This window comes from Balaenoptera musculus, chromosome 16 (genome assembly GCF_009873245.2).
Source record: "Balaenoptera musculus isolate JJ_BM4_2016_0621 chromosome 16, mBalMus1.pri.v3, whole genome shotgun sequence".
NCBI classification, from domain to species: Eukaryota; Metazoa; Chordata; class Mammalia; order Artiodactyla; family Balaenopteridae; genus Balaenoptera; species Balaenoptera musculus.
This window is the reverse complement of record NC_045800.1, coordinates 43,249,718-43,266,236: the sequence shown is the minus strand read 5'-3', so window position 1 is coordinate 43,266,236 and position 16,519 is coordinate 43,249,718.

The following is a 16,519-nucleotide window of genomic DNA, read 5'->3' as shown; positions in this document are numbered from 1 at the left end:
CTGCATGTGATTTATTTGTTTCCTCAGGACATATTATCGTGTCTGGTACAAATAGACAATGCAAAACCATTCAATGGGAATGAACTAACCTGATTTCAAATTCTTTCCCTTGCTGTCCAACACTGGGGAAGGCACTATATCAACAGAAACATCAATTTTCACCTTTGCAAAATAAGGATGGAAATAAAACTAACAGAATTTGTATAAGGATAAACTTTGACAATGCTTATAAATATATTTTGTCAATTTTAAAGTGCTGTGACACCTTAAGGAGAATATAATTTATCAACTATGTCCATATTCTCCTCCTACAACATACCAGATATGAACATGACCCAGTGACAAAAAATCACATCCATTATTCTATATTTAGTAAATTAACTTGCAGTAATCCCACGCGAGATATAAAAAAGTAATATTTATTTTAAAATTTAGGAACAATTTTAGCCTGCAATTGATTTTTCTGGTTATCTCTGAGTTTGCATCCCCCCAAAAGCAAACCTATACAATTTAAAATAATGATTTGTAGACCCACATGAGAAGGTTCTGAGAGATGGAGAAAAGAAGACAGATTGGCTAGGGACCTTGGAACCTGAAGAATGACACTGTGATGATTTCCCTGTGTTTTCTTTTTGCCTTATGTGTCCTAAATTATAGGCTGGAGAAAATGACAAACTGGAAACACCTAATGGGTTCAGATAAGAGGGGGAAAAAAAAAAACTCCCCAAAAGTCTGCTCTCTCTAGCCAGAATACTAAGATAGAGGCAGCCTAGAAAGGCAGAAAACTCTTAGACACTAATTGCTCTGTTGCAGCCAAACACCACAGGAAAAAAAAAAAAATGTGGTCCCACCCACTGAGGCCAGCAAAGGCCAAATGCCACACTCTCCAACAAGATACATCAAACACACCAACATTGGTGAGACATGGATAAAGCAATGCTGAGAGGAAAATTTATCTCATTAAATGCATGTACCAGAAAAGAGGAAAATTCTCTAATAATGTAAGCTCCTTCTTCAAGAACATAGAAAATGAAGGGCAAAATACACCTGAAGTAAGAAAGGGAGGAAATAATAAAGATAGGATCAGAAATCAATGAAATGGAGAACAAAAAGAAATCCATTGAGAAAAAAATCAATGCAACAAGGTGCTGGTTCTTTGAAAATATCAGTAAAATTGACAAACCTCTAGGCAGACTGACAAAAAAACAGATGGACACAATTCAGAGATATCACTGAAGACTCTACAGACATCAGGAGGATAATGGAATACTACAAACAACTTTGTACAATAACTTAGACAACTTAGACAAAATGGACCAATTTCTCAAAAAACACCAACTATTAAAGTTCGCCCAATATGAAATAGAGCATTTGCATAGCTCCGTAACTGGTAGACGTGTTGAACAGGAAATTAAAACTACCACATGGCCACTTTGGACTCAACAGGCAAACATTCTTTGCCTGAATCAACAGACAAAGAAGGGAATTACCATGCCCCTGTGGTGATTCATCCTACCATGAGAAAAATAGACTGCTATTCCACAGTGGACAGATATAAGAAAGAGTATGTCTGAAATACAGAGGATCTCTTAGGGTGTGTCTTAGTGCCACTATTTCCTGTGATTAAAGTTAATGGACAACTAAAACAAACTAATCCAGATAGCACTACTGATAGCCCAGACCCTTCAGGAATGAAGGTTTTGATCTCTCCACCATGGAAAGAACCATGACCACCTGAGGTGTTTGCTTGAGGGCAAAGGGAATATGGAAAATTCATAGAAGGAGGTAGTTATAAATACAAACTATGACCACATGACCAGTTACAGACGCGAGGGGAATGTAATGGTCATGAGTATTTCTTCCTTATTTTGTTATAAATATGTGTGTGTATGTATAGCAAATATCTTTTTCTTCACTCTCTTGTACATTTATCATATAATTTAAGATGAATTGACTTTATATCATAATATCTAAGTATTGTTAACTTTACATCATAACATTTAAGTTACGGGATCTCAAGAGTAAATATCACCTAAGGACTTTAAATCCTCTTCTGGGGAAAGGGTGTGTACATTTTTGGTTACATACAGGATATTTGTGTCATTTTTGGTGAAAGTATGACTTTATTATCATCTTTATTTAGAGATCAGTTGGTTTAATGAGATGTGTATGAATGCCATGTTCAGAAGTGATGGACTTCTGATGGCTACCTTGGCTAGGTCATGATTACCAGATATTCGTTCAAATACTGGTCTGGATGTTGCTGTGAAGGTATTTTTAGATGAGATTAACATTTAAATCAGTGGACTTTGAGTAAAGTAGATTACCTTCCATAATGTGGGTGTGCCTCATCCAATCTGTTAAAGACCTAAAGAGATAAAAGATTGACTACCTTGAAGGAGAGAGAATTCTGCCTGCAGTCTGCCTTTGGGCTATCAACTCCTTCAGCTTTTCCCTGGCTACCCTGCAGATTTTAAACTTGCCAGCCTCCACAATGGCATGAGTCAATTTCTTAAAATAGATATCTCTCAATATCTATCTATCTATCTATCTATCTATCTATCTATCTATCTATCTATCTATCTATCTATCTATCTATCTATCTATCTATCTCTGGAGAACCTTGACTAATGCAAGAGGGAACTTAGTCAACTTGACAAGGAGCATCTAAAAAAAACACTACAGCTAACACCTTAATTAATGTTCAAAGGCTGAATACTTTTCTCCTAAGTTTATGAACAAGACAAGGATGTCTGTTTTCACCATTTGTATTCAACTCTGATGGAAGTGAAAAAAGTCAAGAAAAGAAAGTAAAAGACCTAAATATCAGAAAGGAAGAAATAAAACTCTTCCTACAAACAGATGACATGATTGTGTATATAAAAAATCCTGAGGAATCTACAGAAAAAGAACCCCCTAGAACTAATAAGTGAGTTCATCAACATCACAGAATATAACATAAACACACATAAATCAATTTTGTTTCTGTATATTAAAAATAAATGCATGAATATCAAACCAAAATTACATTACTATTTATAATCTCTCGAAATAAATGAAATACTTAAAACTAATGAAACATGTACAGGACTTGTACAGTAAAACTTCAAGGTATTGATGAAAGAAATGAAAGAAAACCTACATCAATGGAGAGATGAACTCTGTTCATGGTTTGGAAAATTAGAATAGTTATCATGTCAAAATTGATATATAGATTAACACAATTCCTATTAAAAACTGATATACAGGTTCAATGAAATTCCATAAAATTTTAGATAATTTTCTAAAATTTATATAGGAAGGCAATGGAACTGGAGGAGCTAAACAATTTTGAAAAGAAATTTTGAGAAGAATAAAGTGGGAGAAAGCTGTTAACCTGACTTCAAGGATAATTATACAGCTACAATAGTCAAGTCAGTGTAGTTTTGGCAGAGGGACAGATGTAAAGATCAATTGAACTGTACAGAGAACTCGGAAATAGCCCTACAAGGATAACTCCCTATTGCTGTTTGACAGAGGTGCAAAAGAAATTAAGTGTAGTGAGGTAGACTTTTCAACAAATCACGCTGGAGCAATTGAACATCCATACACTCAAAAAGACTAGTCTCAACTTAAGTCTCACACCTTATAAAAAAACTTAAACTGGATCATGGAGTAAAATGTAAAAGACAAAGTCATAAAACTTTTAGAACAAAACTGAGGAAAATTCTTCCCACTCTAGAGTGAGGCAAAGATTTCTTAGACTTGACATCAAAATGTATGGTCTCTTAAAGGAAAATTGATAATTGGACTTCATCAAAATGAAAATTTTTGCTCTGCAAAAGATCCTGTTAAGAGAATAAAAGAGAAGCTATAGACTGGGAGAAAGTATTTGCAAACTACATACCTAAAAAAGGGCTAGTATCGAGAGTATAAAAAGAATGTTCAATACACAACAGTAAAAACAAATCTAGTAGAACATGGACAAAAGGCAGGAATAGATATTTTACCAAAGACATTGACAGACATGTGAAAGATTTTCAACAATGTTAGCCATTAAATAAATGCAAATTTAAACCAAAATAAGGTATCACTGCACACCTATTAGGATGGCTAATATAATTAAGTTATAACACCAACTATTGGTGAGGAAATAGAGAAACTGGATAACTCATACATTGCTGGTGGGAATATAAAATTCTGCGCCACTCTGGAAAACATTTCCATTGTTTCTCACAAAGCTAAGCATGCAACTATAATATTCACAATTGTACTTTTGGAATTTATCCCAGAGAAATGAAAATTTATGTTCACATAAAAACCTGTTCACAAATCTTCACATCACCTTTATATATAATAGCCCAAAACTGGAAACCATCTAGATGCCCTTTAATGAGTGAATGGTTACACAAGTGATAGTACATTCATACCATGGAATACTACTTACTCAGCAATGAAAAGGAAAGAACTATTGGTGTATGCAACAACCTGGATCCACCTCCAGAGGATGATACTGAGAGAAAGAAAGCAAACCCCAAAGACAACACATGGTATGATGCCATTGATAGAACAGTCTTGAAATGACAAAATTGTAAAATGGAAAACAGATTAATGGTGGCCAAGAGTGAAGGAAGGGGTAGGAGTGGGAGGGAAGTGGGTGTGACTATAAAAGGGCAACATGAGAGATCTTAGTGCTGTTGGAAATATTCTGAATCTTGACTGTATTAATGTCAGTATCCTAGTTGTGATATTGTTCTATAATTTGCCAAGATGTTAACATTGCTAGTAACTAGGTAAAAGGCACACAAGACCTTTCCGTATTTTTTTAAAACAACATGTAAAGCTACAATTATCTCAAAAAGTTAATTTAAAAATATACCTTAACACATTGAAAAAATTAGGTTGGCACAAATCACTACTGTGACTGTAACATGGTATGTGATATGAAAACGCCTCAACTTCCTATAAACAATATTTTTTCTAAATTGAATCAAGTTTAAATACAATACTTGAGTTCAATTTTTTAAAAAACCTAAGGAAATCCATGTTAGATAAAAACATGCAGGTCCTGATTTAAATTTCCATTTTTTGAATATATGTAATTTTTGTTTATGGAGATGTGCTTGTATAAGTAACCCTGTCAATAGGATACTCAGAGAGGTATATTGCCTGACAGAAAACATGACGCAGGATTTTCAGAATCTTTCTTCTCCCGTGTCTAGGATTTCTACTGTGCTTACAGGCTGTATCTCTTTGGTGAGTGCATCTTGCATAATGTATCTTTGCTTGACATGCATGTCAACATGTCACTGCTGGTGAAGGCTAAAATTATCTTGAAGGCGGTTTAGATGGTGTTAGTATCTGCTGAAAAGAAGTACCTTCTCTTTAGCAGTGACCTCAAAAGAAAATGTCAGTGTTGAAAGTAGGTTAAATTTGGGTTGCAATTTCTGTGGACAACAGTAGATATTTAAGAGGCTAATGGAGATTAAACTCTGGCTTCCAATTGGAAGTGGTTAAAATATAATCTCAGGTCTCTATAGAAAGAGACTATAAAGAAGTATGTTTAATGTATACACCTGAAACTAATATAACTAACACTGTATGTCAATCATACTTCAGTAAAAATAAAATAGTGTAAGACTTGTATAGTTGTCTAATCAAACTTGCTAGCAATATATGCTATTGTATTTATTAATATGAGATTGATAGAGCAGGAATGTAATTATGTACTTCTATATTTCTCAAGTGACATGCTGTATTCATCTCCTCCTTAATCATTCAGTGTGAGCCTAACTACTTATTATATACCCAGTGTAGCTAATGGGTTTCTTGGAGAGAATTCTGCCTTGTGAAGAACTCTAAAACTTCCTCACCGGGTGCCAACTGGTTCAATCATAATTGAAGGTTGCATCAGTGCTGAGTAGCCCAGGCACATGATTATTATCTCCTGATTGAATTCAGCACAATTCTGAGTATTAGCATGAGGGTGGAGGTCAACCCTCATGGTTGGAAACTTTTCACCGAGAATAGTAAGGGAATCTTAAAGACATTAAACTGTAAGGAGTATGAATCTACTAATTAAAGACCAACTTATAGCCAGATAAAGATTTTGCCAAAGCTTGGCAACAGGAGTGAGCCCTCTGATTTCAGATCCTTCCCTAGTTACGTGTTTATTCATTGTCTTGCTAGGCAGTTCAACATTTTGCTGTGCATTAAGGACATCATTTTCTGACTCATGTAATTTATGGAAGTAGGGTCATAAAATAGGACCTGAGTTTTCTTTAATCTGCGAGGGGAGTAGTGTCATAGCATCACTTATCTATGGGTTGATAAGTAACACCTTTAATTAAGAGAGCCATAACACAGAGACTTTTCTGTGCTTTAAACTGTCATTTTAATGATCACTTTGGGGGTTTACGGTTTACATCTTATTTCTATTACTACCTGGGGTGAGAGTTTTACCATAGGTCTCAGGTCATCAGGAAGGAGGAGCTATCTTTTATAGAGTCAGGAGTAAATCATAACAAGGGACCAATGCAGGACTGAACATAGATTATTCATGTAAATCAATTAAAGCCAGATTTTAGATCAGATGTACAGTGAAGTAATAATGCTTTAAAAATCAGCTCTTAACCAAGCATACTATCTCATAAATGGCTATCTCATTTTTATCACAAGGAGATTTTGGGGGAGGTCCTTCTAGACACGTGGCATTTAGTCTAACATTTATGAGAAGCTTATAGAAGCTGCTCAGGACATTGGACCTGCATTTCAAATAAAAATCAACACTATCTAATTGGTATCCTACAATGCAGTGCTTGAATGCTATTTTCTCCCCTCCCATTAATTGTTCCCCAGATTGAATTGTTTATTTTTTACGTTTTCAGAGTTCAGTTGTCTCTAATTCAGATCTTTTCACCTATATGCCTAGAATGTGTGAAACTAGCTACTCCAGAGTTTACCAAAGGAGAACCTTTAGGATCAATATGTTGGTTAAGAAGTATTCTTGCACCTGGAGATTACAGGAACGTGTGATTAAATGACCCTAAACTTATAATCTTTAAATATGAACCCAAGGGGTTCTCAGAATAGTTTTCTTATTCTTTTGCCTTTAAAATTTTTTGTGCTTTGTTAGAAATAGAAATCCTGGGTTTAAATACTGGCTCTATTATTTCCTATTCTCTGTATGTGGATAAATCACTTAACCTCTCTCTATGTCAGTTTGAAAATGATTTGCTCTAATGATTGTGTAATTTAATTTATATGAAGAATATAGAACTGTATCCAGCATTTTGTGAACCTTAATAATTATTAGCTATTACTTCTTATTGAGCATATATGTACATTTTTTTCAAAATGCATTTTTGTTCTAATTTAAATTATTACATAAAATGCATAATACAAAGATAGATTTCTATACTAGTATACTATATTTTATATACCAGTATTTAAAACATAGATGCATATTTATGAATATGTGAATATAGAGAGACACACAAACACACATACACGCATATGTATTTAATGTGTGCACTCAAATTTATTATAACCTCCCACAAAAATTTACTGACCAAGTATTATGTATTACGTTTGATGCTAAGTTTCTGGGAATAAAGTAAAACATTTTTTTTAATCTTTAGTGCATAACAGAGAGGGCTTAAATCTACTTTGTCCTATTTTCTCCTTTCCTTTATGCATGCGTTTTGGTTTCTTCCTCAATTCTGGTGATTCCTGGCCATCATTTCACATTTAAGACTAAAACATTAAAATCTGTTGGGAAGTTCTATGTGGATGAGCAGTGCTTGGGGCAGATGGGTTTTAGAGCAATCAAGAGCAAATTTGTTCACTTTCTTGGGAAACCCTAAATGTTAGTATTTTGGAGGTCTTTACTCCTAGACCAGTCAGGCTCCCCAGGAGAGAATCCTTCAGTCTCTTGCTTGGAGATTTAATATCTATGGTTGCCAATGGATGGGGAGTTTCGGTGGAAGTTAGATAATAGCATAAATTTATTTGTCCAATTATTTAGTTTATACATTTGCATTTGTTCTTTTTTTAGTCATGTCCTATACCCTTACTCAATTTCATTTTTGTCTATACTTTGTGTCCCTGAGTCCCAAATCTCTTTAATTTTTCCACATAACAAAAGACCTGCAGAGTGTACACTTATGTGTGTGTGTGTGTTTGTGATATGTTGTGCTCTTTATGATTTCCTATTTCAGATTGTCTGTTTTGTTTGTTTCTTGGGACCTGGTGATTGTACATCAAGGATATTGGAGCTCAGATTGACTAGTTTTGGTTTCATTTGGGCATCTGCCTTAGTATTCATTTTTCTAGCTTGGTGTGTTGGCATCACTCATGCACATAGGTTAATAACTTTCTAAATCATTTAAAGCCATGTTAATTGGGTGTTGGGATGATAATTTCACATGTTTAAATTGCTATTCAACATATTCCCAAATTTAAAAAAAAAAGCTTTAGTTACATAAATTTATATTAAGGCATTTCCTGCCTGTATAATTTTCAAATCTATGGAAGAAATGAACTTAATTAGTAATAAAAGCAATGCAATATAGAGAAAACTAGAATCAAAGATATGGTTCTATAAACTCAATTAGGACATTAAAGTTAACACATTTTTATGTAAATTCACTAAAATAGATGAAAATTTCAGATTATGTGTTACATAAGGGTTTTGAATTTTGAACAATCTTCCTAACCATGGAGTGAGTTGCTTAATGATCACTCTATTTAAATTTGCAATCATCCATCTGCAGCTCATCGCATGCAATCTCTCTCTTTCCATTTTTGTTTCTATAAGGGCATTTTTCCCTAACATAATATAATATGTTCTTATTTATTATGCTTATTGTTTACTACTCAATCCCCTACCCCACCCCCATTGAAATATATAAACACTACAAGGCAAAGATCTTTTTGGTTTACTCATGTGTCAAATGCCTGATATAATGCCTGATATGTAATTGTTACTTTATATTTGTTGAAAAATATAAATGGATTATTTCTATAAATCTTTTTAAAAAGTACATTAATCACATACAAATATGAAATATAAACAGAAACAGATTCACAGATATAGAAAACATGGTTACCAAAGGGGATAGGGGGTGGGGGAGGGATAAATTGGGAGTTTGGGAATAACAGAAACAAACTACTCTATATAAGATAGATAAACAACAAGATCCTATTGTATAGCACAGGGAACTATACTCAGTACCCTCTAATAAACCATAATGAAAAAGAATATAAAAAAGAATATGTGTGTATATATATATATGTGTGTGTGTGTGTGTATGTGTATAAAACCTGAATCACTTTGCTGTATACCAGAAACTAACACAACATTGTAAATCAAGTGAAGATTTGATTTTAGAATTCAAAAAGTTAAAGGGAACAGCATAAGGTGATTTTGTAGGAGTGGTGAAATTATTCTGTATCTTGATTGAGATGATAGTTACATGACTATATGTCAAACTCATGGAAGTATACACAATAAGTGAATTTTACTATATGTAAATTTTTAAAAATAAAAAGCAGGTCCATATTTACAAAAAACAGTCTGTAAATCAATGTGTAAATGCCTCTAATATCCTGTGGAAATATAAAACAAAAGAGTTACATGAATTTTACTCGTAGTCCCACGATGCTAGAGAGAATGTGTACATCTAAAATCATGCTTAGGTAAAGCAATTTTCATTACCTGATCCTTTCTTTCTCCCCTTTCTATAAAGGATGTGAGAACAGTGCGCATTTTGTAACACTATGTTTTTGGACACCTAACTTTGCTTTATTTTATAAATAATTCTTATTAATTATATTTCTGGCTTCTTTCAACATTGAAAGAAATCCTTAGCCTGGGTCTGACTTTGTGTTCCTGGGTTCACAGAAGTGTACAATGCTGAAAGCATGAAAAAGGAGGAATCCTTGCTGTGCTATGTGAAGGTTAATGCTGAAATTGTAGTATTAAACTAGCTTTGCTTTTGATGTATTTTTAAATTTAAAATAGTTTTAGAGATTGAAGGGACGCAAGAGTAGAAATAAAAGGATAAAGTATAATTAAGACTAGAGTTTTGTATATGTATAAAGGACTGGTATGTTGGAAATTAGAAATTTTTTCTTATGATAGGTGTTGACAAAAAATCATTCTCATGTTTATCTAATGAACGTTACTAGAGAGAAGGGTCTTATAATGTCTTCTGCCCTTAAAACAGTAGCTGATATTAAAAAAAAATCTTTTAGAGAAAGCATTATTTAAAAAGAGGTGAAACGTTTGACACTAATATTTTAATAAAAAAAGTTTAGGAAAAGTGCCATATTACCTTTTAGCAAGACCAGAAAAACATCCTATGTAATACAGAAAAAAAAAATCTTGATGTGATCTGTCTGCCACTTAAAGCTCTAAGCTATTTTTATTTCAGAAAAATTTCAAACATCTTGACTAGTGCAAGGGTCATCAACCATGGTCTAGAATACACATCATATCTTAAAGTTAGCTATCCCTGAGTTCAAGTACTTACATAACTGACTTCAGTATATTCAGAGGCTTATTGTGGAACTACAGACGCATTTCAAATCATGATCACAGAAATTTGGTAACAGATTGATATGAGCAGGACATAATGAACAGAACATAGAGCAAAAACGTGTCACAATTATATAAGGAAGGTATTACTGATTCATGAACAGAAAGTGTTTTCCATAAAGGTTAATTATTTTCCCTGATTCAGCTTCACTTCTGACCCAGAATTTTCACTTTCTGTTTCCCGCCCCCCCCAGCTTTATTGAGATATAAATAACAAATAAAATTTGTACATATTTAAGGTGTACAACATGGTGATTTGTTACACACATACACTGTGGAATGATTACCACAGTCGAGCTAATTGACAGATCAATTACCTCACATAGTCACCATTTTCTTGTGTGTGTAGCGTGAACACTTAAGATTTACTCTTTTAGCAAATTCCGAGTATGCAATATAGCATTAACTATAGTCACCATGTCGTACATTAATCCCCAGAGCTCATTCATCTTCTAAATGAAAGTTTGTACCTTTTGACCAACGTCTCCCTATTTCCCCCACCCTTCAGTCCCTGGCAACCACCATTTTAAGTTCTGCTTCTTTGAGTTGGTGTTTTTTAGACTCCATATGTGCGTGAGAGCACATAGTATTGGTCTTTGTCTGGCTTATTTCACTTAGCATAATATCCTGCAGTTTCATCCCTGTTGTCAAAATGACAACATTTCCTTCTCTTTTATAGTTGAGGAACATTTCATGTGGGTGTGGGTGTGTATGTATACATACACACAGGTACACACCCCTCACGTTTTCTTTGTACATTCACCTATCAACTGACATTTGGAGTGTGTGTACATATGCATATGTAGCTTGTCTAAAATTTACATATATATCTGTTAATTTATTGATAGATACTTTGGGGGGGTAAATAGATTAATATAGTTTGTATAGAATTTTAAGAAATTTTTTGACTCATGTAACATGCACAGAATTTTAGAGGCCCATAAGATGTCAGGGTGAGAAGCCCTGGAGTAACGGTTGCCTCTTTTTAAGTCACCTGTCTCTTCCATTTGGTTGCCTTTATGCTTTTTCTTTTTGAGTTCTTTGGTTTTATTCTGATGGGCTTAGATGTGGGTTTTCTTTGATTTACCTTGCTTAGCTGAGAAGTGTGGTCAAAACCAAAAGGCTTACTTTCTATGCTATTATTCATTTTGAACGTGGACATTTGCTCTTGGCTTTAGGCAAATTTATGCTTTCAAGCATTGTTTTTGGCTTTCTTTTTTTCAAGTAAGTCTGTATAGGCCAGATACTCAGCACATTGAGATATCAAATCAGAAGAGATATTATCACTAGCACTTTACAATGTGAGAAACAGAAAAATATTTCTAAACAGAGAAAAACATTTTATATGTATATGTATTTATTCATCCATCCAATAATAAATTGAAGGCATATATTGGACCTATTATATGCCAGGCACTAGTCTAAGAGCTTGGTAAATATAAATTCATTTAAGCTTCAGTACAACCCTGTGAGATATGTACAGCTGTCACCCCAACTTTACAGATGGGAATATTGTAGCACAATTAAGTTTCTTGCCTCAATACCTCAATTAGTAAATGACATAGCTGAGTGAACTCAGTCTTATTCTAGTTTCCATGCTTCTGAACAGGATGCTAGACTGTTTTTTAATGAGTATCATTTAAAGATTGATAACTTGGTGTGGCTGAAACATGAGGGGATTGGAAGGCAAAACTTATAGTGTCTGAGTTCACATTTCAGTATTTCTCTTGCATATCCTAAAGTTAATCACTTTTTATAATAAATTTTCCCTGCTGTTTTCCCCTGACCAACTCACCCCTCAAAAAAAAAAAAACAAAAAAAAGAAAAGAAAAAGAACAAAGAACAAAATACACAAGCCCAGAGTAACTAAGCTGAGTTATATAGTCGGACCATGCTTGCCTTTTGACCTAGTCACAGAGCAGCTTCTTGCTTGGTGTTCCATGTTCATGATCTCTGCCTTAGCTTATTCTGAAGCCGACTGAAGGAGTCCCTGTAGTCCACCTATTTGCCAAAATGACCTCCTTTCTTTTTGGTAATGGTTAGACTCTACAGTGATTTTGAGTCATTACATGATAAATAATATCAGCTAGGTTACCAACCACTATAGGATTATTTCAATTAGTTATAGGTTTATTCATTCATTAATCAAAAATTTAATGTTTATTAGGCATAATAGGAGAAAGTGTTATAGAGGTGGGTATAACTCAATCCCATTATAAAATTTGCATGTGCATTTTAAACTGGTTGACTTTTAAGCAAATTGCTCACAGCTTCATCAAATCTTTTTTTTTTTTTAATTTTATTTATTTATTTATTTATTTATTTATTTTAATTTATGGCTGTGTTGGGGGTCTTCGTTTCTGTGCGAGGGCTTTCTCTAGTTGTGGCAAGTGGGGGCCACTCTTCATCGCTGTGCGCGGGCCTCTCACTATTGCGGCCTCTCTTGTTGCGGAGCACAGGCTCCAGACACGCAGGCTCAGTAATTGTGGCTCACGGGCCCAGCTGCTCCGTGGCATGTGGGATCTTCCCAGACCAGGGCTTGAACCCGTGTCCCCTGCATTAGCAGGCAGATTCTCAACCACTGCGCCACCAGGGAAGCCCGCTTCATCAAATCTTAAACTTGGAACAGACTTTTGAGTAGAACCCCCTTCTCAGTACAAGATTCCCTTTTATATGTCATTCTGTGACAACTCCAAATTGCTGTTCTTTTTTCTTGTTGTGAATGTTAAGATATTTTAATCAATAGCTCTTATATATTAGTACCATGCATCTGTATTACAGAAGACTTTTGAGTTCTAAATATAAAATAATAAAATGCCCTTTCTAGGCAAAAATAGGGGAGTAATGATGTGCTAGTTTTAAATCATGGGACTGATTTGAGACTTTAAAATTGAAGGTTTAACAAATGGATCCTAAAATAGCAAGTCCATTAAAGCAGTACTTGGTCATACAAATGAATGGAAAGAAACATGTAATAAAACTTAAGAAAAGTGTAAGGATGCAATGGGAAATATCCTTCATCATGAGCATTGGAAATGGTATAAGTCTGACATCTCAATATAAAAAATGATTATGCAAAATATAGGCAGTTTGCAACCGGATAAATTCAATTCAGTGGGGACGAATTAGAAGCTCATTTTGGTATCAGTGTAGGCCCAGTTTTTTTTTTTTTTTTTTTTTTTAAACATCTTTATTGAAGTATAATTGCCTTACAATGGTGTGTTAGCTTCTGCTTTATAACAAAGTGAATCAGTTATACATATAAAATATGTACCCATTTCTCTTCCCTCTTGCATCTCCCTCCCTCCCACCCTCCCCATCCCACCCCTCTAGGTGGTCACAAAGCACCAAGCTGATCTCCCTGTGCTATGCGGCTGCTTCCCACTAGCTATCTATTTTACATTAGGTAGTGTATATATGTCCATGACACTCTCTCACCCTGTCACATCTCACCCCACCCCCTCCCCATATCCTCAAGTCCATTCTCTAGTAGGTCTGTGTCTTTATTCCCGTCTTGCCACTAGGTTCTTCATGGCCTTTTTTTTTTTTTTCCTTAGATTCCGTATATATGTGTTAGCATACTGTATTCGTTTTTCTCTTTCTGACTTACTTCACTGTGTATGACAGACTCTAACTCCATCCACCTCATTACAAATACCTCCATTTCATTTCTTTTTATGGCTGAGTAATATTCCATTGTATATATGTGCCACATCTTCTTTATCCATTCATCCGATGATGGACACTTAGGTTGCTTCCATATCCTGTCTATTGTAAATAGAGCTGCAATGAACATTTTGGTACATGACTCTTTTTGACCTATGGTTTTCTCAGGGTATATGCCCAGTAGTGGGATTGCTGGGTCGTATGGTAGTTCTATTTGTAGTTTTTTAAGGAACCTCCATACTGTTCTCCATAGTGGCTGTATCAATTTACATTCCCACCAACAGTGCAAGAGTGTTCCCTTTCCTCCACACCCTCTCCAGCATTTATTGTTTGTAGATTTTTTGATGATGGCCATTCTGACCGGTGTGAGATGATATCTCATTGTAGTTTTGATTTGCATTTCTCTAATGATTAATGATGTTGAGCATTCTTTCATGTGTCTGTAGGCCATCTGTATATCTTCTTTGGAGAAATGTCTATTTAGGTCTTCTGCCCATTTTTGGATTGGGTTGTTCGTTTTTTTGTTATTGAGCTGCATGAGCTGCTTGTAAATCTTGGAGATTAATCCTTTGTCAGTTGCTTCATTTGCAAATATTTTCTCCCATTCTGAGGGTTGTCTTTTGGTCTTGTTTATGGTTTCCTTTGCTGTGCAAAAGCTTTTAAGTTTCATTAGGTCCCATTTGTTTATTTGTGTTCTTACTTCCATTTCTCTGGGAGCTGGGTCAAAAAGAATCTTGCTGTGATGTATGTCATAGAGTGTTCTGCCTATGTTTTCCTCTAAGAGTTTGATAGTGTCTGCCCTTACACTTAGGTCTTTAATCCATTTTGAGTTTATTTTTGTGCATGGTGTCAGGGAGTGTTCTAATTTCATACTTTTACATGTACCTGTCCAATTTTCCCAGCACCACTTATTGAAGAGGCTGTCTTTTCTCCACTGTATATGCTTGCCTCCTTTATCAAAGATAAGGTGACCATATGTGTGTGGGTTTATCTCTGGGCTTTCTATCCTGTTCCATTGATCTATATTTCTGTTTTTGTGCCAGTACCAAACTGTCTTGATTACTGAAGCTTTGTAATATAGTCTGAAGTCAGGGAGCCTGATTCCCCCAGCTCCATTTTTCGTTCTCAAGATTGCTTTGGCTATTCGGGGTCTTTTGTGTTTCCATACAAATTGTGAAATTTTTTGTTCTAGTTCTGTGAAAAATGCCAATGGTAGTTTGATAGGGATTGCATTGAATCTATAGATTGCTTTGGGTAGTAGAGTCATTTTCACAATGTTGATTCTTCCAATCCAGGAACATGGTATATCTCTCCATCTATTTGTATCATCTTTAATTTCTTTCATCAGTATGTCATAATTTTCTGCATACAGGTCTTTTGTCTCCTTAGGTAGGTTTATTCCTAGATATTTTATTCTTTTTGTTGCAATGGTAAATGGGAGTGTTTTCTTAATTTCACTTTCAGATTTTTCGTCATTAGTGTATAGAAATGCAAGAGATTTCTGTGCATTAATTTTGTATCCTGCTACTTTACCAAATTCATTGATTAGCTCTAGGAGTTTTCTGGTAGCATCTTTAGGATTCTCTATGTATAGTATCATGTCATCTGCAAATAGTGACAGCTTTACTTCTTCTTTTCCGATTTGGATTCCTTTTATCTCTTTGTCTTCTCTGATTGCTGTCGCTAACACTTCCAAAACTATGTTGAATAATAGTGGTGAGAGTGGGCAACCTTGTCTTGTTCCTGATCTTAGTGGAAATGGTTTCAGTTTTTCACCATTGAGGACAATGTTGGCTGTGGGTTTGTCATATATGGCCTTTATTATGTTGAGGAAAGTTCCCTCTATGCCTACTTTCTGCAGGGCTTTTTATCATAAATGGGTGTTGAATTTTGTTGAAAGCTTTCTCTGCATCTATTGAGATGATCATATGGTTTTTCTCCTTCAATTTGTTAATATGGTGTATCACATTGATTGATTTGCGTATATTGAAGAATCCTTGCATTCCTGGGATAAACCCCACTTGATCATGGTGTATGACCCTTTTAATGTGCTGTTGGATTCTGTTTGCTAGTATTTTGTTGAGGATTTTTGCATCTATGTTCATCAGTGATATTGGCCTGTAGTTTTCTTTCTTTGTGACATCATTGTCTTGTTTTGGTATCAGGGTGATGGTGGCCTCGTAGAATGAGTTTGGGAGTGTTCCTCCCTCTGCAATATTTTGGAAGAGTTTGAGAAGGATAGGTGTTAGCTCTTCTCTAAATGTTTGATAGAAT